The sequence below is a fragment of the Haliaeetus albicilla genome, chromosome 25, assembly GCF_947461875.1.
Source record: "Haliaeetus albicilla chromosome 25, bHalAlb1.1, whole genome shotgun sequence".
NCBI lineage: Eukaryota > Metazoa > Chordata > Aves > Accipitriformes > Accipitridae > Haliaeetus > Haliaeetus albicilla.
In genome coordinates, this window is record NC_091507.1 from 18,742,685 (window position 1) to 18,769,356 (window position 26,672).

The window sequence follows — 26,672 nt, forward strand, 5'->3', positions numbered from 1 at the left end:
ACAGTCTGTGCCACAATCTGCCTGGGGTCCCACGTGGCTAAAGCCACCCTGGCTGTCTTTGTATCCCAGCGCAGAATCCATTGCAGACATAATGTATGTTACAAAACCCACATGGCAGTTCAGGTCTCCTTAAACGTGGTCCTCAGCATTGCCCACTCCACTCTTCTTTCATTTGTGTTCAAATGATTTTCCATTTTCCTTGACAGTCTCTGAGTTTCAGCCTTACAGGAGATGGTAGGCAGAATGCACGTGCTGTACAATTTTGGCTTCAGGCAAAGTGGCATCTTTTCTGTAAGAATCTGCACTAGTTACTGAACACCACCCATCCCACACTGTTATCATTTTCTCTCTCTCTTTCTTGGTCACTCTCTCTCTCAAACTGTTTGACCCAGATAGACATTTTCTTCCGACCCCTAAATTGCATGCACTGGAATCATACTGAGTAAATTACACCATGCATTTGTGTCCTAGGAATATTTGTCAATACCGTTGTTATCTTGTTCGGCACGGTTTTATTTTTCTTCTTCCTGTGACTCTGCAGAGGAGAGCTGCATGCAACCTGTTGCATGCTGCAAAAAGTACAAGCCTAAAGTGATTTAAATGTGCTCTATTAGCATTTCTTTGCTTATTATGCATTATGAGCTCTACAAAGATGGTTTCTACATAGGTGAATGCAGGTGCGGGGGAAAGCTAATTTGCTATCAATATGCTAGTCTTATTGTAAATGTCCGCCAAACTAGATCTCCCTTTTTTCAAATTCACTTTGGTTATATACCCATAAATCTTGGCAAAAAACTATACCTTGCATGTGTAATGCTGGAGGTATTGGGTCTGTATACAATAACAAAAGCTTCCTTGTTTTCCACGAAGTGGAGACATGAGAAACAATGGTGTTCTTGATACCTATGCATCACTTTTAGCATTATGGTAGCCTAGGCACTGGCATAATAGAGGCATCAGATAAAATAATAATACTCAAATGATGTTTGCAAAGTTGAGCTCGTAAATGTCAAAGGTGATTTGAAGTGGACAAGAGTGAGTCTTAACAAATCAACTAGGGGCTGCTGGCAATTGTTTCTGTTCTCGGTTCTTATTGAAACTAATATTGGACAAATTGAAAGAGTGATTGCCTTAGAGCCTTCGCAATGTCTTCACCAATCTGTTGCTCATTTCCATAAAAAATGGGAGTGAAAATGGCAGCTGACTTCTTTTGACCTCTCTCAATTTCACTGTGGCTCCTGTCAGAGGCCTGAAAAAGCAGTTTTTCAGGCAGACCATTATCTGCCATAGCAAGTTAGTTGGCAGAGAAATTGAAAAATATCAGTCAAATAATCTATTTAAGCCTGGTCTTTCTGTATGTGTTATAATCTGAATGGTAGCAAACCAGCAAAAAACTAAAAGCCTCAACTTGAAAGTGGATGAACAAGTGGAGTTAGTTCCTTTACCAGACATTTTCTTTTGTTACATCAACTTCTTCTTCAGTCCCTCTGTCCTCATGATTTGACTGTCAGCGTTACAATAAGATAAGAAGCTACCTGGAGTGCCTGAATCCTAGTCCTCCTTATCTTCCTGACATTGGTTTCTACCCTTCTGGAATCATGGACCAAAAGCTGTTTTGCTCCCCTTGCCTTGCCAACTCGTTCCCTTCCCATGTAGTTATCTTCCCTTAGAATCACCAAAGTGTCACCACTATGATTCCATAAACTACTTGCAGAAACACCTCCTTCTTCTAAGATTTACTTTCATGAACATTTTCTTCTTAGAAACTTGCAATCCCACTAAAGTTTCTCTACAAAGGCTAAGACCTGTTGTCCATGGATATCAGAGATGTGCCGACACTGAGTTTCCCTCAACTTCCCCTGTGACCAACAACAGAGATCTTAATTTCCCTTGAAAGCAGGTCAAGCTATCTAGCACAGGATTTACTCTTCGGAATTGGGTTTTTCTTCTAGATGGAGTTTTGAAGAACTGCTCTCCTAACTTTCACTCATTTTTCAAGTACTTAAAAATAGGTACAGAACTGGAGACTCCATGGCTTTGGGGAACCCTTAAAATGAGTGCCTCAGGACCCTAGTCCATGCTGTAGCCTAACAGTGCTGCTATTACCCAGCCCACACCCGACTGCATCAAGTGAACAGCTTGGACGCTATTTCCACCTCAGCCATCTTCCATCAAGCTGATTCTTTCTGCCTCAACCCCATGTTGCTAGAAGATATGAAGACCACTACAGTCCCTCCTTCCCTCCCCCATCTTCCATCCTTTATCCTCTCCCAAATTATCTGTGGGTTTCAGAGGTTCTCTCACAACTGCTTCTAGCTATTGTTCTGCTTGGGTTTCTAGTTCTGGCTTTCCCTGACTGCTGCTCGGTCACCAGCCTCTTCTTACCCTGGTAAAGTAGATATCTTTCACGGAAGCTAGGCACTTCATAGAGATAATCATGATTTCATCTGGGAAAGGAATTAAAGCTTTTTTGACAAACCAAGGCAGTCACAGACAACTCTTCTTGCCTTAGTTTCATGGTTAGAAATGCCCAGGTGCCTTTTCTTAACATTTCATTTGCTTCTGAACATAACATTTCCTACTGTGAGATTTAAAAAAGACATATTACTTGTCTTTGGAATACCTTAACTAAAAAATTTGGTTGAAATTTCAAGGTTAGTCTGCTGTTACTGAAATTAAGATCTGTCTTGTAGTGAGTTCTGGGCTATTTAATGTAACATGTGATTGTTGTACCAGAAGCAGATTCTTTAAAAAAAACAGACGCACGGTTTTTCAGCAACAAGAAAAAAAATTCTTGTTTCCTTTTGTATGAGTGGAAAGAAACAATTTAGACTTCAGAGAATTCTTCTCACTTTTCGCCGCCTTCCATTGTGAAGAACCACTGTGTTTAATTAAGGACAGAATTGCTAGATAGACAAAGAGTATCAGACCCATTTGGTTTCCATCAGCAATCATAAGATAGTGGTAGGGAAGGGACTGTGTGAACAATGAAGACACTAAAGTAGCAAAACTGGAGACAGTTACGACTGCCATTCTGAGGTCCATTGGAGGTAAGTTATTGACTGACCATGTTATAAAGTTATAATGCCACAGCAGCAGCTCAAGCTTTCTGCAAAGCCACCCTCATTTCCAATGGAGTTAACACATAGTTGCCATGCTACTGCAAAACACTCTCCTGTAATTGGCAACTCATTAGGTGATGTGCTGCAACTGGGTCGGACTATTCCTCTGATTCCTGCTTTCAGAAAAGTTGATTTTCATGCAGGTGTGAAGTTTAAAGGTACATAACTGTGGTTGCTAGGCTTAAAATTTGACCTATTTTTTGCCAGTTTTTCACTACTATGCAACTTTTCTCCAGCTGATTGTTTTCATTTTATTTCATTTATTTTTATTTTGGTTTGTTGGAGTTTAGGACTACAGGGCTATCCAACTACTAAGGGTTAATATAACCAGATTAAGTGTGGGTTCCAACTAACAGTGTTCTCCCTTGCAATGCTTTCATGTTGAGGATCTACAGAGCTTGCAGACTGAATATCATTGTATCACTCACAGGCACCCTTCTACTCCCATGAGGCTGCTATATTAACCTCCTACTTTTCTGTCTGTCCTTTGTAAAGCTCAGATTTTTCCTACACTGATGCTGAGGATGACCCACTTTTGATCAGAGATTCTCAGTAGTCAGAATCTAACTGTGGCACTGTGGTCTCATAAAGATGCATCTGAACCTAAACTTGACCACGGTTTTTATTACTATAATTATTACTTCACTGTATAACATAATGCATACATATTTCGTATTTGTTTACTCCAGAACAAAACAAAATATACCTTTTGCTGGATTTTTCAGTCCTTCATCTTGTGCAGGATTTAAATATCAGCCTATCAGTGATGTGCAGACCCCTATAAAGACCTCCCTCGATATTTAAGGCGAGAATCAGGATGCAGTCTGGTCTCTTTACTTTCATTGGGGCCAAGTTTTTGATCTTGGTGGTTTGGTTTTCCCTACAGAGATTTTTCTGCATTCACAGAGGAAGACATAAGATTTTTGTGCAAGTGCATAACAGTGAGGATAAAACAGGACTCTGTTAGCTATTGCAGGCAGCTGGACTGACCAAATTGCTCGCCCTCCAGGACGGTTGCATTCTGTGCCTTTGCAGGTGCTGGGGAGTTAAAAATAGCGTGGTTCACCTCTTGGACAGACATGGCATTAGATTTCAAAATCCTCATCCTTAGCAAGAAACCAGAATAAAAGGGCATTGTGGCAGACAGCAGCATGGGAGGTAGGGCTCAGAGTGGTTGGAAAGTGAGCTATCTCTGCAAAAGTATTAAGCATGACCTACTGTCCTCTTCTTCCATTTGCAATGCTGTGGTCCAGCAGGTTTGCAGTCTCCAGGGTCATAAATCCACACACATAGACACTTTTCTTCCATCCCAGCAGTTCCCTTTCTGTAAAAGCACCGTTTTTGCACTGTTCCGCCGTTGATCCGAGGGAAGCGGCTGATGCCGAGCGGTACCAAATTGTGGTGGTGCTCTGGCCAAGACCACAAGCTCATCCACGAGGTTGTGAAAGTCTCCACGGGAGTATCCTGCCCGTGGCATCCTGCCTGCCCCACGTACGACACCAACAAAGCGGACACGACATTCGGGGGGCACGCCATAGGCATCCCCTCCTGCCTGTTTGCAGGAGCCATGGCTTGCCTCAGGCTCAGCTCTGATTACTTTATTCTGCAGTACTCTGTGGGCGACAGGCTCTTTTCCAAAATGCCTTTCTCACGCAGACATCTCGCCTTTCCAGGCATGCCATCCTTCTTTTTTCTATTCTCAGAATATTCTTTTTCGGGGGTTCGGTGGCAGTGCAGCAAACCCCTGAATCTGACCTTTATAAAAGACTGGGAAAGGGTAAAAACTACTCCTTTTTACTCTGTCCTTTACAGTGCCTTTGTGATTTATAAAGAAACAACAGCCACTGAGCTTTCTTACTTTTATCTTTGTTTTATTTTTAACTTTAGCAATATCAAATCTTGATACCCTTCCTCCTTTTTCATGAAGACTTTCTAGGGAACTTTGCAAGTGGCAGTATTCAGAACTCTTTCTCAAAGGGCTGACTGAGCCTTTTTCTTATGTGTTTGTCAGGAATTTAAGTCCTGTAAGTGCTTATGGGAAAAAAAAAAAAAACACTTTTAAAGAGTATGATTTAAATGTCCCACCCTCTTGTCATTAAACAGCTTCCAATCTTTTGTCCCTTCTGATGTCATAATCCTACCAGTTCCCCAGACTCCTGAGGACTTATCTAGGGAAAACATGGAAATCAGTACCTGAGAAGCAAATGGGCTTGAAGGACAGAAAAGAGTTTTTGATGGTTTATTTATATATTTAAAGAAGAGACAGCAAAGTACATTTTATATACATATATATATATATATATATAAAAATATATAAATTTCACTTTTAAGTTCTTCTGTACCCTGCTGTTTGGAAGTTGTACTCTGGTTAATAATAGCACAGACTGATTATCAGAATTCCAAGGCTTTTTTCTACATCATATTCTGTTGTGGGATTTTTTTCTGTACTTACGCATGTGTATCTGGCATAATATCAAATGCTAAGTAAAATTCCATAGATCTGAATTGGGCTTTCAACTTGCCAGTCGTGCCAACTTTAGATATGACTTTTTTTTCCCCTGCAAAGTCTTACTTTTAAAATATGGATATAAAATAGCGATTAGAGTACTGTGTTAATCAGTGTCCACTATTTTAACCTGCTACTTTCAATTGAAGCAACTTATACATTACACTCTATTCATACTGTGGAACTACCATGCCCTAGAATGAATACAAACTAGGGATAAAAAGCTTTTTGTTTCAAGGCTCCACAAATGTGGAATCAGTTACCAGTTGATTTAAGAACAATTGGGAGCTTTTCCTGTTTTAAGATGGAACTGAAACAATACTTCATGATGACTAGAAGTCGTTGTAATTGTTTTAATTGATGTTATTCTAGTGTTATCTTGGTTTATTGTTTATTTATATGCATTTGTTTATCGCAGGTCATGCTTGAAAATGGGCTTTCATCTCAATTTGCATAGTCAGCTAACAAATATATGTATGTATGTGTATCAGCTACACTTGTTTATATCTGACAGCAAAACCATATGTATTCTACATATATTTCTTGCCTTTATGTTTGTGCTATCGATTAAGACATCTGAGTTTGATTTCAGCTTGACTTTTAAGTTTGCAGGACAAACCAAGCAAGTATGTATCTAATAATATCAGTTAAATTATTGTTTGGCTCCCAAAGCACAAATCAAGTTAAAGCATTAACTAAGCACATGTTACTGTGCTTTATAAAGCAGTTCACCCTTTAGTTGCAGTCCTGCACTGTGTTGGCTTTAAGCAGCATTAGCATTCAGAAATTATTTCTGTATCTCTAAAGGCAAACGATGTATTAAAAACAATGATAACATCACTTGTAGAGAAATACAGTCTGGCATCAAGTATTTATTATCATAGCTGATAAAGTAATGGCATGTTTAATTTACACTCTCTGAGAATGATAAATATCTACATGAGTATTCCTACCTGTCTTTACATATCCAGCAAGAAAACTAACCAATATATAAGAGGAAAAGATAGGAAGAGCAAGTCATTATTTCATCTGTTCCATTTACAAACTCAGAAGTCACAAATGTGCAGCTGGGAAATGTGTTTGTCTCAAAGCTTCAAATCTGTGACATGTTAATTCATAAATAATTGCAGTCACATGGTCTTCCTCGAGGGCATTAGCTCAGTATTCCCAGTACAGTACACTTTACTTGTAATAGAAAAGAGTGGACAAAAGTGGTTTTCATAAATCAGATAAAATTGCTCAATAAATCCAAAACATCTTTCATTATTTCTAACAGAAAATGAGCTTAGTTAGGTAAGCAACATTTTTTAAATTTGAATGGTCTTTGGAAACTGGCAGGTGAGGAAATAAAGGGCAAGAATACATTATTTTTGGTTATGGAATCTGTCAGCTAAAGGTTTCACAGCCCTGGACCAAATAGTGCTCTGACTTGCATCCCTTGCTAACCCATGGACGACCTTATATCTAGATACTAAATACTTCCATTAAACAAGAGCACTTTTCTATTGGGACAGTCATATGATAACATCGCCTGTGTCATTGTCTAAATGCAGCTGTTTGCAAAAATATAGGCTTTTTCCAAAAAATGTTGTCTTTGGTACTCTGACTGCAGAGTGAATAATACAGTATGAAAGGAACCTGAAGGAGCCGTTAGGGTCCATTGTGTCAATCCAGCTGCTACACATGCATATTAAGTCCACATTTGAAAATGCCTGTGAAGCTTTTTTCTGTTTGTTTTGTTTTGCAGTCCATTTTTAAGCATTCATACTTCTTCCTTTTTCATTGCCAGAATACCTAAACCACTCTGAAGTAGCCTTTGGACAAATTCCAATTTAAATTGAAACCCATTTTAGTTATACAAGAGTAAGATTTTTTTTTTCTTCTTCTTCTTTAAGTCAGGTGAAATTTAGAAAAAAAAATCATGAAGATTTAGGACAAAAATTGTTTTTCCATTGGTTACTAAAAAAAGCATCTTGTCTCATCTGAGAGCTGGTTGTCAGGCTCCAGTCAGCATTGGAATTAGTCTCCTGAAAGTAGGAATTAGAGTGGAAAACTGACTGACCCTGCCTGTAGCTATTATTGTTCAAACCACCACAAATTTCTTTTGATAAGAATAGTGTTTTGTTCAAATATCAGATTAATTTGGTGTAGACATATGGTTGTCATCCAAAATTTCGTATTTCTAATAATTCATTTGCTAGAATACTTTGAATTCAGAGAATCAATCTTGTGAGTGTAGCATAAGAACAGCATCACAAATGAGAATGCCAAATTTAAACTGTTTAGTCTGGGAATTTATTGCTGGCACTGGAATGGTTGTTGGCAGAACATGTCTATATAGGGGGTTCGTTCAGCTACTTCATTTCCAGTCTATGTCATTAAGCAGTGGTTTGAGGACACTTAGTATTTCAATGCAGTAGACAACAAAAAGAAAAACATCCCCTCTCTCCCTTTCTCTTTAATTGTATATTGGTACCTCAGAATTTTGGCTTAAATATTAATCTGATTTGCATTTATACATTGGGAATTACTTAGAGTAATTGAAAAAGTTTGTCGTTAATATAAGCTGTTGGTGTCCTGGATTTCGATACTAGTCCTAATGCTCATTTTGCAGATGCTGATGCACAGTCTTTTTAGCTTGAGTTTTAGCAGCCCGAGCTACATAAAGGATGTCGAGCAAAGCAGGTAGTGTAGGGCTAGGGGCACTGTGTTCATGAAAGAGATTTACTTCAGCGTTTGTCATGCTCCAAGCAGAGAAAGCGTAGGGTTGGGGTATAAATTGTGCTTTTACTAGTTAACGGAAAGTATGGGGTGAAGGTTTGAAAGGGTTTCAAAGACAAACCTTGCCCTTACCTGCAGCACGCTGCAGAAAGGTGTCAGACACCACCGACCCCTACCTAGACCCAAGAGTCACCCTGCGGCTGGAAGGTAGGAAAGCTTCTGTTCCCAGCTGGCGCTCTACTGCACACTGGTCACCAGCTGGTCTGAGGATGGCAAACGTGGTCACATCTCCAAATGCATAAGGTGGATACATCTCGGTATTAATTTAAGCCTGGAAAACACATCTCCGCATTTTCTCCTTCAGATGAAGACAGAGATTACAGATAGGGAAAAAAATTAACAATAGCAAATAAACCTCTTATTGTACTGCACGGGCTCAGAGAATCACAGAGCTATTTACCAGCAAACACATCCCATGCAGGTCATTCAGTCCAGCCTTTTTTTCTCCTTCCCTCATGTATTGTGTCAGGATTGATTTCATTAAACTTAAACCATTGCTGAAAGATTGACGCGAAGTCTGGCCTTAAAATCCTGCAGTGGAGGTGATTCTGGAAAACCCCGTGATGGTCAGCTCCATGACCTAACTGTTCTTGGAGTTGTAAAGTTTTTCCTAATATTTAACCCTATTATCTATGTTGCAGCTAAAGTCCATTACTTCTTGTTTTGTCCCCGTTGACTAATGAGAACAATTGGTCCCTGTCCTCTTGGTAACACCCCTTTATGCAATTATCGAGAGTTATTATGTCTCCCTTTTGGCTTCTCTTCTCTAGCCTGAACAAATCCCAGTCTCTTAAGCTTTCCTCCTGGGCCTTATTTTCAACACCTTTTATCATTTTTGATGTCCTTCTCGTAAGACTTTCTAATCTGTCTGTATCCTTTGAAAAATGTGGTAGCCCAAACTAAATGCAGCTCTCTGGATGAAGCTCAGCCGAGTCAAACCGAGCGGAAAAACTGCCTTCCTTGTATTACATACGATGCTCCAATTAACACAACCTAGTGTAGCGTTTGTCTTTTCTGTGACAGCATTGTCTTTTTTGCTTGTTCAATATATTGTCCATTATCACCACTATTCCCTTCGCTGGAGTTTTCTGATCTAACTGGTTATATATGTAACTTTGATCATCCTATTCTTAAGTTGTTCCATCATCTGCTTTGAGTTTCCATACAGCCACATATGCTTCCCATCTTCATACTCATTTGTATGTGGCTTTGCCTTATCTGAATCTTTGTCCTAGTGCCACTAATGTACCCTTAGCTATCAGAGTAATTTCGCTATATCATCTCTAGGGTAGACTTTTTTCAGCAACTGAATACTCTCATCAGCAATACCAAAGCCCCATCAGAAGTTTATCTCCATACCATTTCAACTACTACATTGCTACTGTGCATGTGGGGATTAAAAAAATTATATATCCTTATATACGTGTTATTTCCTTGGAAAAGGAATGTTTCCTTGTACGTAGTTAATCAATGATCTGTGAAAACAGCAAGGAGGCTAGACTAGAATTACCCAAAACACAGATTTTCTTATTTGCATGGACTTATGGTATTTTGATGTAGTATTTCCTTCCACCTTAATTATGAAATCAAATACTCAGCAATTTCCCACAAGCCAGAATTTCAAAACCTCATTTCAGAAACTCGGACACGTGATGTTCCAGAACTGGGATATGTATCCGTCCCCAACCCACCTGGGAGGCAGGCAGGAGGGAATGCAGCCTACTGCTGAATCCCAACCCAGACAGTGATGCTGCCTTTGCAGGACTAGCCTGGGGCTATGCAAACTCAAGATAATTCTAGGCTTGCTGGCATAAAAGCCTTGAGAAACGGTTTTTTGTTGGAGCTACTACAGTATTACCCTACTGAAACCCAGATTTGGGGAGCTGCAGCTCAAGTTTTCAGGGCTTCTCCTTCTTCAGCAGTAAATGTGGAGGAGTTCAGAGCCCCAGAATGAACCGAGGAAATATTCTTCAAACCAGATCTTTAATAGAGCAATATTTGTCAATTTGGGGGAAAACATTCAGGTTCAGCAAACTGATATTTTTCTCACAATACACTGTTTTGTTAGGAACTCTGTGCATGCACTAACAAGAAGTACCTCGGTTTAGCTACATAGATCTGAGCATTTCCAGGGGTTTTCATGAGATTCTCGCTCCAGAGGAGAGCTCAAAAAAATCCTTTTCCTCTTACTTACCTTTTATTTCTGTTACTTTTTATTGTGCATGAAAGAATGCTCTTTGCCCTTGCTGGGCTAACGAAGATTTATAATGTTTATTCATTTCCTTTCCCCTCTTAACATGAACCGGAACAGTTTGCCATACTCAGGTTTCCAGAGGTATGTCTACCTCACTTGCTCAAAAACGCATTCCCAGGAGCGGACAAGAGCGCATTGTGCCTGCACGCAATCCACACCGGGGCCTTGGGCAGCCTGCCCAAACACGCCTGGCAGGGTCCTAACCACCTCCTTACATATTAATACCACCTAAGAATGCCCCGTGTGTTTGGGATGTTGCATGTGCTAAAGCAGCTCGTTTTCTACCCAAGCGTTCGCCTGGGCGCGGAGGCGGGTCCAGCCCGGGGGGCAATGGTGGGGCACCCCTCGGAGGAAGAGTTATTCCTTCTCTTAGAGGTGAAATGACACTGCCAGCATGGTCAGTCTCAGGCGTTTGAGAGTGAGGAGGTAGGCTACCCAAAATACGAGATTTTACAATATATTAATAAGTGTATATACTTGCACATGTTGGCATTTATAGCTCGACGTATATTTCTAACGGGAGAGGATTACTAGGGGGAGAGAGAAATCTTTTCCTTTCCCTTTTCCTTTTTCTTTTTGAAAGGAGAAAGCAGAGTCTCTCTTGCTGTATTCTCACTCTGGAAGTACAAAGCAGCACTAAGGTTTTTGCAATAAAATGTTGATAACTCCATATGGAGAAAGTCCACGTAAACAATGACTTTGAACAGGCCACATGCTGAGATAGTGACACTAGGTTAGCGTAGCTGTCCCCTCCAGCACAGCTGTAGCTTATACCAGCAATAAAGGCTTTCTGATGGTGTGTTATTCACCAATTCAAAAAGCAAAAGAATTTTTATCAATAACAGTACTTTTAGATTAATATAGTTGCTTAAACATTAAAGCTTCTGCAGCATAGCATTTAACAGCATAGTTAAAATTAAAACCATGAATAAACACCCCACCTCAGATTGACATTATTTTATGAGCCATTCCTAATACGGATCTGGCCATTATCATACCACCGCCTATGCCAATAACATTGCCTCTATGAATAAAATGTTTGCTTGTACAGTTGGTCTGTATTTCAGACCCAAATCTCTCAAACGAGAGTGGGAGAGAAGCCCAGCATACTGAGTCATGGTAAAGTTCTTTTCAAGGCCGAGGAAAATGTAACTCCCAGAATAAATTACCGTACACAACATTTTCTTTTGGGCCAGTTACCACTTTGTAAGAATCATTCAAGTGCTCTTATCTCCTGTTCTAAAAGGCTTGCTTTGACGTGTTCAAACGTTAGCTGCTTGTTACAGGAAGACTTACTTTCCAGGAATACAAAGATTCAGTCTTTCATCAAACCGTTCGTAGCGGTACATTTACTCTCCCTGAAAAAATTGTTTCTGTTGATATAGTTCAACTACACTGAAGAAGAAGAAGAAGTTCCGTTCTGAGCAGATGGTTAGGATGACTGACTGCAAGCCAGGGCTAAGAAATTACTAAATATTGCTTGTGTTAAGAGCAGTGTAATTTCTCTACATATCTCGCTTCCAATTCTTTAGCCATTTTCTTCCTCTTCATGAAAAATAGGAGTTAGGAACTATTTCAATATGTTTTCTTTTCTTATTTTTTTCTAACCATGTTTTTACAATCTTGTATTTATTATAGGATTTTTCAGCAGCAGGGGAACCACAAAAGGTTTTGTTCCGTGATGTGGGAAGTAGTTCTCCAGAAGCAGGACCAAGATAGGAATCTCCCTCATTTTATGAGCATACAAGTAAAAGGCTCTCAAGACATAAATGAGTCTCTTCATTCTCAGACATTTCCTCCGACTGATTGTAGATAGCTAAAGCTATAAGTCTTCAGTGGTGTCACTTTTTGGAAGTTTTGTTCTTAACATATTAGGACTGATGAATAAGGCATGGGACATTCCACAATATCCCAGCTGGGGGATTATGCAGCTGGACAAAATTATCCCTATTAGGTTTTTTTTAAAATGATGATATATCTTTTGATAAACCTTCTCGTTATAGCTGAATAGTAGAGACATTGTAGGACATAAATAGAGACATAATAGGACAAAATAATTCCATGAAAATAATGATGTTTTAATTTTGAACAAATGTGCCTTTAGCTAGAATGTTTGTGAGATGTCTTGTGATTACTGCAAAACGGGAATAGAAAGTGATTTTTGAATTCTGAAATACGATGATTTACAATAGAAAACCTGACTCTGAGTTACTTCCACTCAGAGAAATACAACCTGCGATGTGTTCTGCTCCGACTAACCAACATAACAATATTGAATGCCAAATTTTGAATATCAAGCACTTGCAGTGAAGTGCTCATAAATGATACACCTTCATTCAGGGAATAATTCTGAATAATAAATCTAAGAAAGTCATAAACTGCTCTTGTACAATTCACAAATAGGAAAAGGAGGTGAGGTTTGTCTAACAAATTATTCGGAGTGAATTATGCATCCGGCAGGTACCTCGAGTCCCTGATCTGTATTTTCTAAAATTTGTATGGGATGTCTCCTCTAAAGATTTTGCAGTATAATTACCTAGATCAGTCATTCCCCAGCTGGATCCTCTGTGGCAGAATCAGTGTGCTCACATATTCCTGGATGAGATTGCTTCTACACCGTTTCCTTATGCCACTTCCACATTACCTTTCTAAGCAGATTTGTCACCTGTTCTGGGGGAAACTGTGGCCTCCATTTCCTTTGGTGACCTAAAATGATTAAGAGCTAAATCTCCTGTCTTCAAGTACTTTTGCATATGCTTAAATTTATGCACATGAGTAGTTTCATTGATTTTAGTGGGTCTATTCGTAGGACTACGTTTAAGCAAACTTATTTGCAGGTTTGGGCTCTTAAGAGATTTGTCTCCTAGTGTTATGTGCTTCCTACTTTATCAGTAAATAGATCATTATCACTCAGTAATGCCCGAAACATGCACTACTCACCAAAGGAGCTATGAATGATCTATAATAAAAATCTGCAGCAAAATTAACTGGGTTTGCTTGCATTTAAAATCTTTATTTTCAGTTAGATGTTTGTGATTTACATGGAAACAGAAGAAATCAGAAAAAGATGCCGTGTGCTCGGAATCTTCTTTTGCTTTTGAAAGGTACTTTGGGTCAGATCCCCAAAGAAAACTCGGCACTTAATTGCAGTTTCCGGAGGTGCTTGGTAGTAAACGTGGCTCGGAGCATAAGAAAAATTGTGTATTTTTTCAGCTGTTTGTGGAAGTAACACTGACACTAGGACAAGTACAAATGTAGATGGCTGTGATGCATTTCACTGCTTGTAACCTATACAGACAGCACTGGAGTGCAGCAGTCAGCTGAAGGAGCTGGCTTTTGGAAGGGGGAGAGAGAAGGAATATCTAAATGGGTTAGCTGTTAAGAACAAGAAGCTTTTGATTTAAGAAATATTAAAAGTGAGTTCCTGGATTTTATTCCTGACATACACCCAATTAATATATTTTCCAAAACCGAGACACTGTATTTGCAGGATTTATTTAATATTAATGGAGGCATTAAAGGGATAATCTAGTACCTGTAAGATGCTTTTAATTTTTTTTTCCAGGTTTTGTTTCAAAAACGCAGAAGCTTCTTCTGACCTAATTGATCAAAAATGCTTTTCTTTGGGAAACAGTGCAAAATGTCTTCTTTTCAAGGCAAATTAATTTGGGGACTGGTGAGACAGGGAGAAAGGTAATATATGCCAGCAAAAGTGCCAGGATTTGAGCTGGAAATAAACCTCCAGCATAACATGCCTTTTGATATTGCTCATATAGTCATTCAGAACTTGTATTTCTTCATTTGGATGCGTACAACTAGTTAAAAATATCTGTTACAAGTCTTTTCTTCCTGCTACTTTTCTAAATTTCATGGAAAGGGTATTCTTCAAAGTTATCTTATGATTGCTCTTTAGAAATTACCACTCATAGGAAACCTCACACAAAAATAAGTTTATTAATTAAATAATTTTACTAATTAAAAAAAATTATCTGAATAAATTATATATTTTTAATAGGGAATTTTGGAGACATGTCTAGGTACCTTATCCCAGATCTACTGAAAACTTTATTTTTCTTCCAGCTGCAAAATTCATCTGCTATGTTCCTATGATGATTATATTAATATATTAATCACCAGACAAATTACTAGAAAGGATAAAGAGAAAAAGTTATCACCTATAACTGTGTTAAAGTATTTAACTTGATGAAATTTTTCAGTAAAGTAAAAAACCCCAAAAAACCACAACTATATTTTCTGAGTGATCACACACATGTTTCATAAATGGATGGATTGCCTTTCATACTCTTAAATTCTGATTTTTTAAAAAATACAAGTATTTACACATTATCTCCTGGTTCTTTCGATGAAGTACTGAACGGAGAGTACTACAACCCCTCCCAATAGATTGACCTTTCCCCTGTGGTCTAACCTCACTTTCTCCTCTTTTCTACTTTTTAATAACTGCATGGACACCATTTACCAGATACAAGAGGAATACCTTACATAAGGACACATAACCCAGGACTCTTTTTAATATTCATGAGTTTGTCAGCTTTGTTAAAGAAATTCAAGTAGCTAGTGAACACTGGATTGCATTCCTCCACCATATATCTTTTATCTGGCTGTTAAAGTTAAGCCTTACTAATGCCATTTTAACTTCTCCTTCTTTGGAATTCAACTCCTCGGTGGACATGTAATACACGCTCTAGATTCTCCAACGTGCCTACCTACGTTAATAACCACAACTATTTAGAGTTGCTACCAGGGTCCTAAAGACATGAAAGTTCCCAGATCCAGCAGGTTAGCTTTGAACTCACTGAAAGAAAGGACCAAAAAAATTTAGAAAGTTCTCCCCTCCAGTCAAAATCTGGAGGTTCATTTCCCACCTCAGATTTTTTTTTCAAAACTCGCTAGGAAAGTCCAGATTCAGGTTTCAAAAACCATGAGGAAAAAAGGAAACCCTTATTGTTACTGTTTTTTTCTGGCCAAATCTTGACATTTTCCAATTGTATCTCCATTCAAAACAAGAGGTCAGTTTAGGAATAAAAAATACAATTACTACATGAAAGGAAACAACATTCAAATGTTGTTAATTAAATGAGGGAGTGGATGTCAATGTTAATGTGTAGGTACATAAAAAGGACCTTATTTTGCAGATGTATGACAGGGCTCCCTGAAGAACACAAGTTTATTATATTAATTCCATGGTAGTTGAAAGCTACATAATCAAAAACACCTTCTAAGTTTGGCAGAAATATAACACTGGCTGTTTAAAATAAAAAGTCTGTATGGAAAGTTCAGTTTTGTTTTGTTATGTTTTTTTATTCCCCTAGGGTCATTGTGGTGGAGGAAATATTTTTATCCAGGCCTCAGGAAATGGTGGTCTGGCTTGCAACTGCAGCGGTGCGGATAGTTACATGAACAGTATTTACTTGGGGCAAAACATGCCATCACTTATCTCTCCCCCAAAACTCCTGGACTACAAGAACTAATTAATGTCAATGGCCACCTGGAAATATCCAGTGAGGAAGGACTGTGGAAGCTACTACCCTGAAACGACCCTTTGAATCTGAAGTGAGGTGAGTCAGAAATGTGCAAGTAAGATATCGGGGTGGATAAGCAGAACCCTGCTGAGTTATATTTCAAACAGAAATTCAATGGGAGGCCGTCCTGTACTTCACTTATACAAATGGGCTGAAATGGCAAGGAACACGGAGGGTTTTCTGATGGAGCCTTTGTGCTTTGCAGGTGAATACTTATGGCAGAGGCAATGTGGCAACCTCAAGTTAGCAGAAATCCGGCAGATTTTCTGAAGGTAGTTTTACCGATTTTCGCTCCTCTTTTCAGGACTCTGCAAGTCTTTCTCATATGCTCCTTCTAATATAAGGAAGTCCATTTCCTATTCCATACCCCAAAATTGGTGCGCAAAAATCTGCAGATCTGTCTGGGTTCTTCTGCTGTAATTCTGCCCATTCCAGACACATTACAAACTGGTTGCTTTTTCCTTGGCTTCTTCAGAAAATATGGAATGAAAATGTTGACATTAGCTGTCAGGCTTTGAGTGCACACAGTTTCTTAATTCCCAAAAGATCTTCCTTATATGAAGTCCATTTATGATATCACTTACAAGTTTAATGAACACTCTGTCTTTGATAACCATTCAGATACACTTAGGCAAGTATCTTGCTATGTTTTCCCTTTCTTTTCTATACTGGCGGAGTCCATTTAGGAAACTACCTCTTTAGGCTATGATATTTTAGCTCTTCTTTTCTTTGTGTATTCCATTTTTGAGATACTTCCCACCATGTTACAGCCCAATTTTTTCTACAGATCAATTTTTTTATTATGCATTTTTTCTCCAAGAAACCTCTACCTTCCAAGTTTAATCAACATTGCTCTACCTTCCACTTTCTATTTTATAAAATATGACAAAACGTACTCTGCTTCCTTTTTTTGTTGGTGGTGGCTGTCCCCTGTCTTTATTTATAAATGTAGCATTGTCTTCATTTTCTACTAACTTTGCTAGGTGTCACCACTCATCTTTTAGCTAAATGATACGTATTTGGAAATATTAAGAGAATCTCAGATGAAAACCTTACTGCAGGTCAGTAATAAACTTTGGGGGGGGCCGGGGGGGCAGGGAGGGAGTGGAGAAATACAATTATAAGATTACAGCTGATACCAGGCATAATTTTTACGACTGGCCAATGCATTGAATTATTAATTCCATACAAAACCACTTAAAAAGCAACATTAAGAACAGATGACAAAATAGCGTATATTCTGGTTTACCTCTTGATTGCCAAACCATGGCATTCCCACTAAAAATGAACTAGTGTTTGGCAACTTGCCTGGTTTTCAACATGTGATGTCTAGCTGGTGCTACAGGGAGCTGAATTTTCACCGTAGTCATGATGGATTAACAGCAACTTTGGTAGCACCAGTGGTAGACCAGCAAGAGTCTGAGAATCAGACTTTTTTTTTTACATTCACTTTGCCTCAGACCTCATTTTCCTCTCTTCGAATATTTCAGACAAAACTACTCAGCAGTATCCAACAATGAGTCCAGGGAGATAATCTTGTTTTGTACACATTGAAAAAAATCTGGCAGTCTTTCCTTTGAAGTGCTCCAAGTCTTCTGTGCCTGAGAGCACAGGCTTGAAATCTTCAAAGGATGCGTAGCATTGATATAAATCCAAACCCATTCTAACTTGGACAAGTGAGGAACTTTGGGGAAAACATTTTCAACAGAGGTTTCACAGAATTACAGAATCATGTAGGTTGAAAGGGTCTTCAGGACGTCTCTAGTCCAACCTTCTGCTCAGAGCAAGGTCAAAATTGAATTTGGAATTCAGGTTGCTCAAGACTTTGTCCCATCAGGTCTTGAAAACCTCCAAGGCTGGATTCCACAGCCTCTCTGGGCAACCTACTCCAGTGCTTCATTCTCTTCACAGTTAAAAAAGCTTTTCCTTACATCCAGTCAGAACCTCCCCCATTCCAATTAAGTCCATTATCTCTTGTTCTCTTGCCGTGCATCTCAGTAATGAACTTAGCTCTGCCGTCTTAATAGCCTACTCATGAGTGCTGAAAGGCGACCCTGCAGCCATCTCCTCAGGCTGAACAAACCCAGCTGCCACAGACATTCCTTATAGGCAATGTGCTCTAGCCCCTGGATTATACTTGTTTACATCTTCCTTGCGTTGGGTTCCCAAAACTGAGCACAGTATCTCGATGTGGCCAAGTAAAGGAGAGTAATCACTTCTCAACATACCATTAACATCGTTAATATAGAATCATAGAACAGCCCTGGATGGACAGGACCTCAGAAGATCAGCTGGTCCAGCTTTTCATCTTGCAAATATAGCCCAAGATGCCATTAGCTTTCACAACTACCAGGGCACACTGCTGGCTCCTGTTTAGCCTGCTTCCCCCCAGATTATTTTCAGCAAAGCTGCTCCCCAGACAGTTGCTCCCTAACCTGCAGGGAGTTAGTGATCCCCCCCAGTGAGCAGTATGGAAAGCTTGTACTGAGGATCTCTTGCTGGCACGAAGACGGGACCCACCATAGCCTAATGTAGAGAGAACAAAAGAAAGACTGGGACTGGGAGGAGAAATGAAAAATTCTGCCTAGTAGCCTGGTAACCACCTATATCTAGGATAATTGGAAGCCAGAGGAGAGGTCACTGAGACCTCTTTGTCACAGGAGGCATCAGAAGGCTGGAAGTATATTCTGATGAAGAACATTATATTGAGACTTACAACGAGCTTGTTGGTTTGGGTGACAGCAAACTAAATTCTGGTGAGAAAGAGGAAGACTTGGGACCAAATGAAGTGGATTAGACCTTATTAAAGAGGGCAAGGAGCACATACATCATAAGAAGAGGAAGAGGAATAGGCTAGGAAAGGAAACTGGACTGGGTATTTAGGAAGTAGGTAGGAAGCCCTTAGCCTCAGAGGTAGGGAGTCAGGCAATGGGCATTGCCAGTGAAACCACTGCAGAAAAGGAGTAAAAATAGATCAGATAGGGATCTTCATGGGCAGAACAGAGATCAGGACAGTCTGAGGGTCTCAGCCCAACTAAAAATTCTGAGATGAGACTGGTACTGTGAAGATCGAATCTCATGCTGGATTGACCTACAAGGATTTCACTACAATGAGTGAAAATAGAGCTGGGTTAAAGAACCACCTACGGGGAAGAAATTGAACTGAGAAGGCTGTGGCAGCTTGGAAGTTATAGAGAGAGGGCATCAAGGTTTGGGAAAATGGCAGGTGACATCTCTAAAAATAAACAATATGTGAACATATAATCAAATGCAAAGCATTATGCATATTTAAAAGGCAGAAGTTTTTCAAATGTTCTGGGTTTTTTGATTTCTTGGCTATGTCATGATAGCTTTTGGTTGTGTATAATATGTGTATGATTAAAGTCTATTTTTTTGCTTGCATTGTATCGTATACTGTTGTAAGCAGATGAGTTTAAATTCCAAACAAAACTAAGAGTATCCTATTTCTCTACCTTAGTTTTATTGACAAATAATGCAACATCAGCAGAGCCCTCTGAAGGAAACTCAAAACCTCAGAGGCTGTTCAGCCTTGGTCTTCTCCTTCTCAAAGCTGAGATTTTCATGTCAAGGAAACACTGAAATCAGTTTTTCTCACTTTCAGTTCCCTCCAGCTGGAATTAGGAGTCAGAATCTCTGGCTTCTTGAATAGCAAAATCTGTTTAGACCATTCACAAAGGTTACTATTTTATGCACATGAGTAATGCAGCCTCTGTAAGTTGAACATGATGTTATCTCTAGAAATGTTATGCATAAGGTTTATCTTCAAAGATATTTCTGAACTTAACTTATGCATATCTTTACACTCAAGTTTGATTTGATAACCTGTCAAGCAGATCTAATTTGTTTGTGTTTTCCTGTGCTCTTCTCCATACTGGGAAGTATCTTTTGCTAACCACGCATTGGTAAAATGAGTATTAAGTTTAACACCATCCACAGTTCCTTAACAAGAAGGAAAGAGAGAAAACAAAAGACTGAGAGAGAAAGCCAGAGAAAGCCAGAGAAAGGAAGGGAAGGGAAGGGAAGGGAAGGGAAGGGAAGGGAAGGGAAGGGAAGGGAAGGGAAGGGAAGGGAAAGGGGGAAGGCAGAAATGCAAAATATGATCATAAGCATATCAAAGTGTGTGTGGACTTACAAGATTGCAAAGAGCATTGAAATACAGCAGCAAAATAAGGAATAAGTTTACAACCATAATTCAGCTTTCCTTGAAGACTGCATAATCAGTCTGGATATTGAGAAGTAGGGTTATTGATTCCAAACTGTGTTCTTTCTTTTTTGAAACTGTCATTTGCTTGTTTAAAATATTAACTTGCTATCATTCTATCAAAACTCTAAATACTTCTGTTAAAAGTGTGCCACTCTGACACCTTGCAGAAGGTCTAATTTGGCTACTTCATGCTCCCAGTCTACTCTTACTGGTTCTGGCTGCTTGGCTGGGCTCATCTCTTATGATTTGTCATCACCATGGGGATCCCAAGAGGCCCCACCGGGATCACCAACAGAAGTAACCAGGATGAATCCGGGAATAGGTAGTCCAGGCAGAGACTCTGCCCTGTAGAGAAGGTTGGAAGCCTGAAGCACTGAACCTATCATTCCCATGAGGCCACATGTCAGTATTTCCACACAGAAATATTTTCTTTCTCAGCTGAAGTATTTTGGGGGGTTGATTTTTTTTCATCAAAATGTCAACATTTGACACATATAATGTCAATTTTCCAGCCACTCTACAGTAAATTGCACCCGATACAAATGTATGTGTATCATCTCCTCTATTTCTCCATACTAGCTGTTTTTTCAATAAGAAATTATGGAAAAAAGTGAAGATGTGTCAGAATCTATAGGCTCTAATAGTGGGATTCATCTGACCAAATACAAAAATCTATAACTGAGACATCTACATCTGAGGTTGTCACCCTGGACTCTTTTCATAATCAATGGAGAGAAATAGGCACTTTTAGGGTGTGATTCATCTCATCCTGAAGTAGATGGCTAAAACAGGTCAGCTGAATCATGTTTTAAAAGCACCTATTTCTCTCCATTGGCAGTAGAGGGAATCTACGGTGACAACTTCAGACGTTGACAGCTCAAGTTAAATAAAATTACTTTTGCCATAAGAGTCCATAGAACTGTAGTGCACAATCTTGTGCTTTTTGCACCATAATTTCACCTGTTCGTCTTATTTGTTTCAAAATATGCAATGACTTTTTCTTTTCCCCTTTCTCCCTGTTAAACCAATCTTTTTACCTTTTTTTTCCCTAACTACATTGTGTTGTGCATCCTTTCTCAATTCCCCTCATCACCATAAAATCAGGCTTTAAACCAGTAATTTTAAGCCAATATCTGAGATAAATGCATGCCATATCACCAATACTGTGAGATTCTGCAGTACTGCCTACTTGTCTTTTTAGTGTCACCACTAGCCTGTGGCCTTTTGAAACACAAGTCCCATAACAGAATTATACCAGTTGTCTGATATAGGAGGCCAGGATCAGGCAAAAGATATTCCCGTGTTGTTTCCCCACATGGACGACACAGCACCTTTTCACAAAGGATGTCATTTAACATCATAACAAATTTCCAACATTCCCTATACCTACCTGTAGATGCCACAAGTTAGAAAACTGTTCTCTTTGTCACCTTTGCTGACCTATGAAGCAAGAATATTCCAGTAACTGCCAGTGGCTTGGGAGTGAAGATGCAAATACAAAGTCATATAAATAATAATGTTAGTAAGTGGTACAGTGAACACAACCTTTCTGCATTTTGCCATGCCTCAATCCTAGAAGTACATGCCAGAGACAGTGATGTCTCTTTTGAGCTCTTCTAGAAATTAAGTGTGAATGAAAGTCTAAACAGTGGTTGCAGATCTTTGCATCTGTTCCATTAATTTCTCCAACACGGAGCATTGCCTTAGCAGAATCCTGCAGAAAAGCAAACAGCAATAAATCTGACTTCCCTCTGGGTAAACCCTGCAAAGGGGTATAAAAGAGTGAGGGATGGGGTAAGAATTTCACTTCAGTGAACCAGTAATCTGGTTGGGCTAAATCTGGGGCGGAGGACTCAGATTAACTCCCAGCTACATACTGCAGGTTTTCAAATTTTCGTAGTGTAAAAAGCAAAAAGGAACTCTTAGATCATCTAATCTGCTTTCTTCTCGATCACAGGCACTTATCTTTCACACAGTTATCCCTACCTTGAGCCAAATAGTTTCTCTGCAGCTAAAGTATATCTTCCTGAGAGGCATCTAATCTTGATTTGAAGATCTCAGGAGATGGAAAATCCACCACTTCCCTCTATAATGTGTTCTGATAGCTAATAGCTATCAGCATTAAAAGTGTGTGCCTTATTTCCAATTTGAATTCATCTGGCTTCAGGCTCCAGCCTTTGGTTCTTATTATGCCTTTCTCCACTAGATTACAGAGTCCTTTCATATCCATTATTTTCTGCCTGAGAAGGTATATATGCCATAAGCAAGTCACCTCTCAATCTTCTGCCTCATAAACAGAAAGATCCAACTCTTTAAATCTCTCACCAGAAGGCATTTTCTCCTGTTTTCAAAACATTTCTGCATTCCCTCTCTACCCTCTCCAGTACCTCCACTGTGTCTTCCGAAAATGTGGACTGCAGAGTTGATGCAATCAATACTCTGGCATTGGCCTCCCCACGTTATAACAGAAAGATCAGCTCTCCTGCTCCCTCACTGACCGTTCAGCAATTGTATTGGGTTTTTTTGCTTTATCATCCCATTCTGAGCTACTGTTTGGTTGCTTGTCTAGTATGAATCTTCCATATTTTTAAGTCGCTGCTTTCAGTTATTCAGTTCTGTGGTTTTCATCTTCGTTTCTAGAAAGGTAATTTAGGATTGGGCTGTATTAAAGCACCCTATTTCTAATAACCTAGTTTACTAAGCAATCTTTTCCATCTCCACAGCATTCTCTTTGTTGCTTACCACCGACTTATCCGTAAATACTTCCAGGAATAATTTCACACTAACTTCTGGACTGTTAATAAAAGAACTTGCAATCATTTCTCTGGTACCAGTTCTTGTGGAATCAGAGAAGAAACATCCCATGTCATCTTTGCATTATTTTGCGTAAGAGTAACAGCAGGGGAAGGGTTTGGACAGGTAACGTTGTCTGGTTACCTTTATAGCATTCCTTGTATGTCAGGACTTGTTCAAAATTATCATCAATGTACTGAACATTTCTCCAGCTGCTCTTAGGAACTCTTAAATGCTGGTTATCCAGTGCTGCTGATTTCAGAATGTTAATCATTAGTTTTTGTTGTTCAACACCCTCTTTGATTACTAATGGGGAATCCTCTTCATTATCTTTACACGATATAAGTAGGACTGAACATTTTTCCGCCTTGGAATGATTAATTAACCCAAAGACATTACTTTTGATGGATCTAAAAGTATTCAAGAATCTGGAATGAACTGGATCAACAGTTGTAAAGCAAACAGGTATGGCAGGATTTAAATGTCATGCCAAAACCAGAAAGGAGTTCTGCTTTCTTACACTTTTACATCCATGTATGAAGTGGGAAAGGAAAGCTCAAATCTCTCTCTTTTTGACTGGGAATGAGAATATGACCCTGTTCTCTTGTCTCACAGGAAATGGCTTAAGCACCGAGATAAAGGAATTCTGGACTGAACATCGTCTTCTGAAGTTACACCACCTTTTCTAAGTACCTAGATACACATTAGGATACTGTGAGCAAATGCAGATGGACTTTAAGACGTTCTTTATCTATATGCTGATTTTTTTTTTTTTAAAGTCTGTTTGGCTTTACCTGAAATGAAATATATTGCTTTGATTGTCAAACAACAAAAAATCAATCATTCATACAACACATACATAAATAGATAATTTTTTTTCATATTCAAACCAGAAACATTCATTAAGAAGTCTACACTTTCCACATTATAGTGAGAAGTTTCACCACCTCAACTTTCTGACAGTTCTGCAGTATATGTAGATTATTTTGTTTGTGTAAAAGTTAAAAATGCCATCGTGTTTATAGCTCTGTTTGGCATACATTTTTGCTTGGTTCCTCCAGTTGCCTATATTAATTTTCTGCTCTTTATAGGTTCTACTGGGATATACATAGCTTTGGTCTGTACTATATTTGTCAGCAAAAAGTCTTTCATTAGTAATGTCATTTTGGATGCTCCATCTACTCTTCAACCAAAGATAGTACCCAACCTACCCATGAGATGGAGCCCACTTGCTTGTGCAGCTCCTTGGTCTAGCAGAATGAGGTCCCAATGTCCCAGTATTCCACGACAGCAAAATCTGCATCTTCAAATGTATTGTGCAACCAAGGTTTCAACAACAGTGTTTTCTGTCTTCTGTTCTTGCTTTTGGGATCAGAAAGATTTCCCAGCAGATCATGTTTACTGCCTTCTTCACAACTGTGGCACCACCCTCTCATCTGCTATTTCACTTTGTTCTAGTGAATACAGCATTATTATAAAGATTTACTGAATGAGTTCATAAAACTTTCCAGTCTTGGTATGGTTAACTTGTTGTCTGCTTTTCAGCAAAATAACTGAAAACAGTCCGCAGCTGATCTGAGGCAATATACAGCAGTGTTCCTAGCCTGTGTCTACACCATTAATTAGAAGGGGTTCAGGAACTAATCTTTTCCCCAGAGTCCAATGGCACCAGTTGGTGAGGTCTACACTGCTTAGGACTCTTCCTTTTATGGAACCCATTTGTTTTTGAATCACCTTCAAACATATTCTACCAACACCTAAGCAGTGGAAACCTTCAACATGAGGTTTTCAGGGCCACAAAACCCCATCCACACTGTGCCTAACAATTAGCATACACACTCACAGTTCATTAAGGCCAGCAAAAATACCTAGAAGTTTACTATTTATTTAGATAGCTAATCTACTTTTTTACAGGTTGTTAATTTAGCCAACTCAAAATTCAGACCTTAAATGCTTCTGCTGAACCAGCCTCGTATTATTTGGTCACCCTATGACTTAGGGTCCGGAATGTGCCCTTTACCCAGGGTCTAAATCTCTCGTTGCTGAGCTCCATTGCTTCAGTGGCAGGAGAAGTCTTTACACAGAGAAACCTGAGAGGATGCAACTTTGGGTTAGCCTTAAAATTGGAGACTTCCAGCTGGGTCCTAGTGAAAGGGACATAGATTTGAGGCACTGCCTTAACTGCTGAGATGCGCTTATAGGGTAGGAGCAAGCATCCTCCATAGCCGATGAATTTGGGAGCCCAGCTGAAGCGAGAAGCCTGGCTTCACCACCCAGCACTGCCCCAGCTACCTGGGAGCCAGCTGCCTGAAGCTGGAGATTGTGGGGGGAAAAAAAAAAACCAAAAAAAAAACCAAAACAAAACAAAACAAAAAAACCCAAACAAACAAACAAGAAAAAGACAACTAACATGCAGTCCAACAGACCTTTTATCCTGGAATGGTTACGCGTTCAGAGACTGACAGCTTCCTCTGAATCACGCTGTACTACCGCCCCAGACAGAATAGTGGCTTAGATAATATTGACAATCAGTGCCTATTCAAATGCCCATTTAAACTGAAAGAAATACCGCACGTATCAAAGAGCAATATTTAAGATACAAAATCTCACCTTTCTCTATTGTCATGTAACATAATAGCCATAAATGCATATACTTCTTAACTAAATAAAGCGGTTATATACCACTTTGCTTCTTATGACATTTATCACAAAAAGCTACTCAGTGCAGTCCAGTATTGTGTTAGGGAAATGAGAGGAGCACTTATTCCTTCACATTAGTTAACATGTCAAAAGCTTTTTATCTCAAAGATATTAAATGGTAAGAACAGTGTGTTTCAACTTCTAAATTGTCATACATCAAAGATTTTGGAGGACTTCTTTTTTAAATTGACAGTTGTCATTTAATATACAGCATGATCCAAAGCATATTATTTCTGAATGTTACCAGGGAGATTTCATTGGCTTTTGTGACATTTCCAGTCTTTGGTATAATTGGCTAACAGCTTTTTTAACCTGATGTCTTTTAAGAAATAGTGTACCTGGTGGTCTGGGGTATCACATCTTTTGTTTTCTCTTTTCTTTGTTGTCCAAAAATGTTACCATAATGATAAAAAGTGACATTATTTTAAAAGATAAGAAACACCAAAATTATTTTCTGTCTGACCTTTACAGTTACCAGAACAAGCAGCTTCTGTTAGCAAAATAGTTCAAGCTTTTTATTACAAAGGATATTTGGCAGTATTCCATAAGAAAGAAAAAAATACATGTAGTTCTTGTCAGGGGAAGTCATTAAGCCCTCTCTCCTTATGCCAGGCTAACATTTTAACAAAAATAAAATTCTGGATATTTTAAGATGGAGGAGGAAGTTGACTGTGAGAGGCAGGGACATTTCACATAATGCTCTTTATGAATGTACTAATGTAGTTTTATGTCTTTGAGTGCACCACAC

The 26,672-nt window shown here is 39.1% G+C and overlaps 1 long non-coding RNA gene across 2 annotated transcripts in view; it reads left to right on the plus strand.

The window, feature by feature from the left end:
- The window catches only part of LOC138681942 (uncharacterized), a 38,376-nt gene extending 14,406 nt beyond the window's left edge, over positions 1–23,970 (plus strand). For both annotated transcript variants that reach the window (XR_011322172.1, XR_011322173.1), the window contains 2 exons: positions 15,997–16,242; positions 23,840–23,970. This is a non-coding gene — a long non-coding RNA (uncharacterized lncRNA). The remainder of the gene's footprint in view (positions 1–15,996; positions 16,243–23,839) is intronic.
- The last annotated feature ends 2,702 nt before the right edge of the window (positions 23,971–26,672 follow it).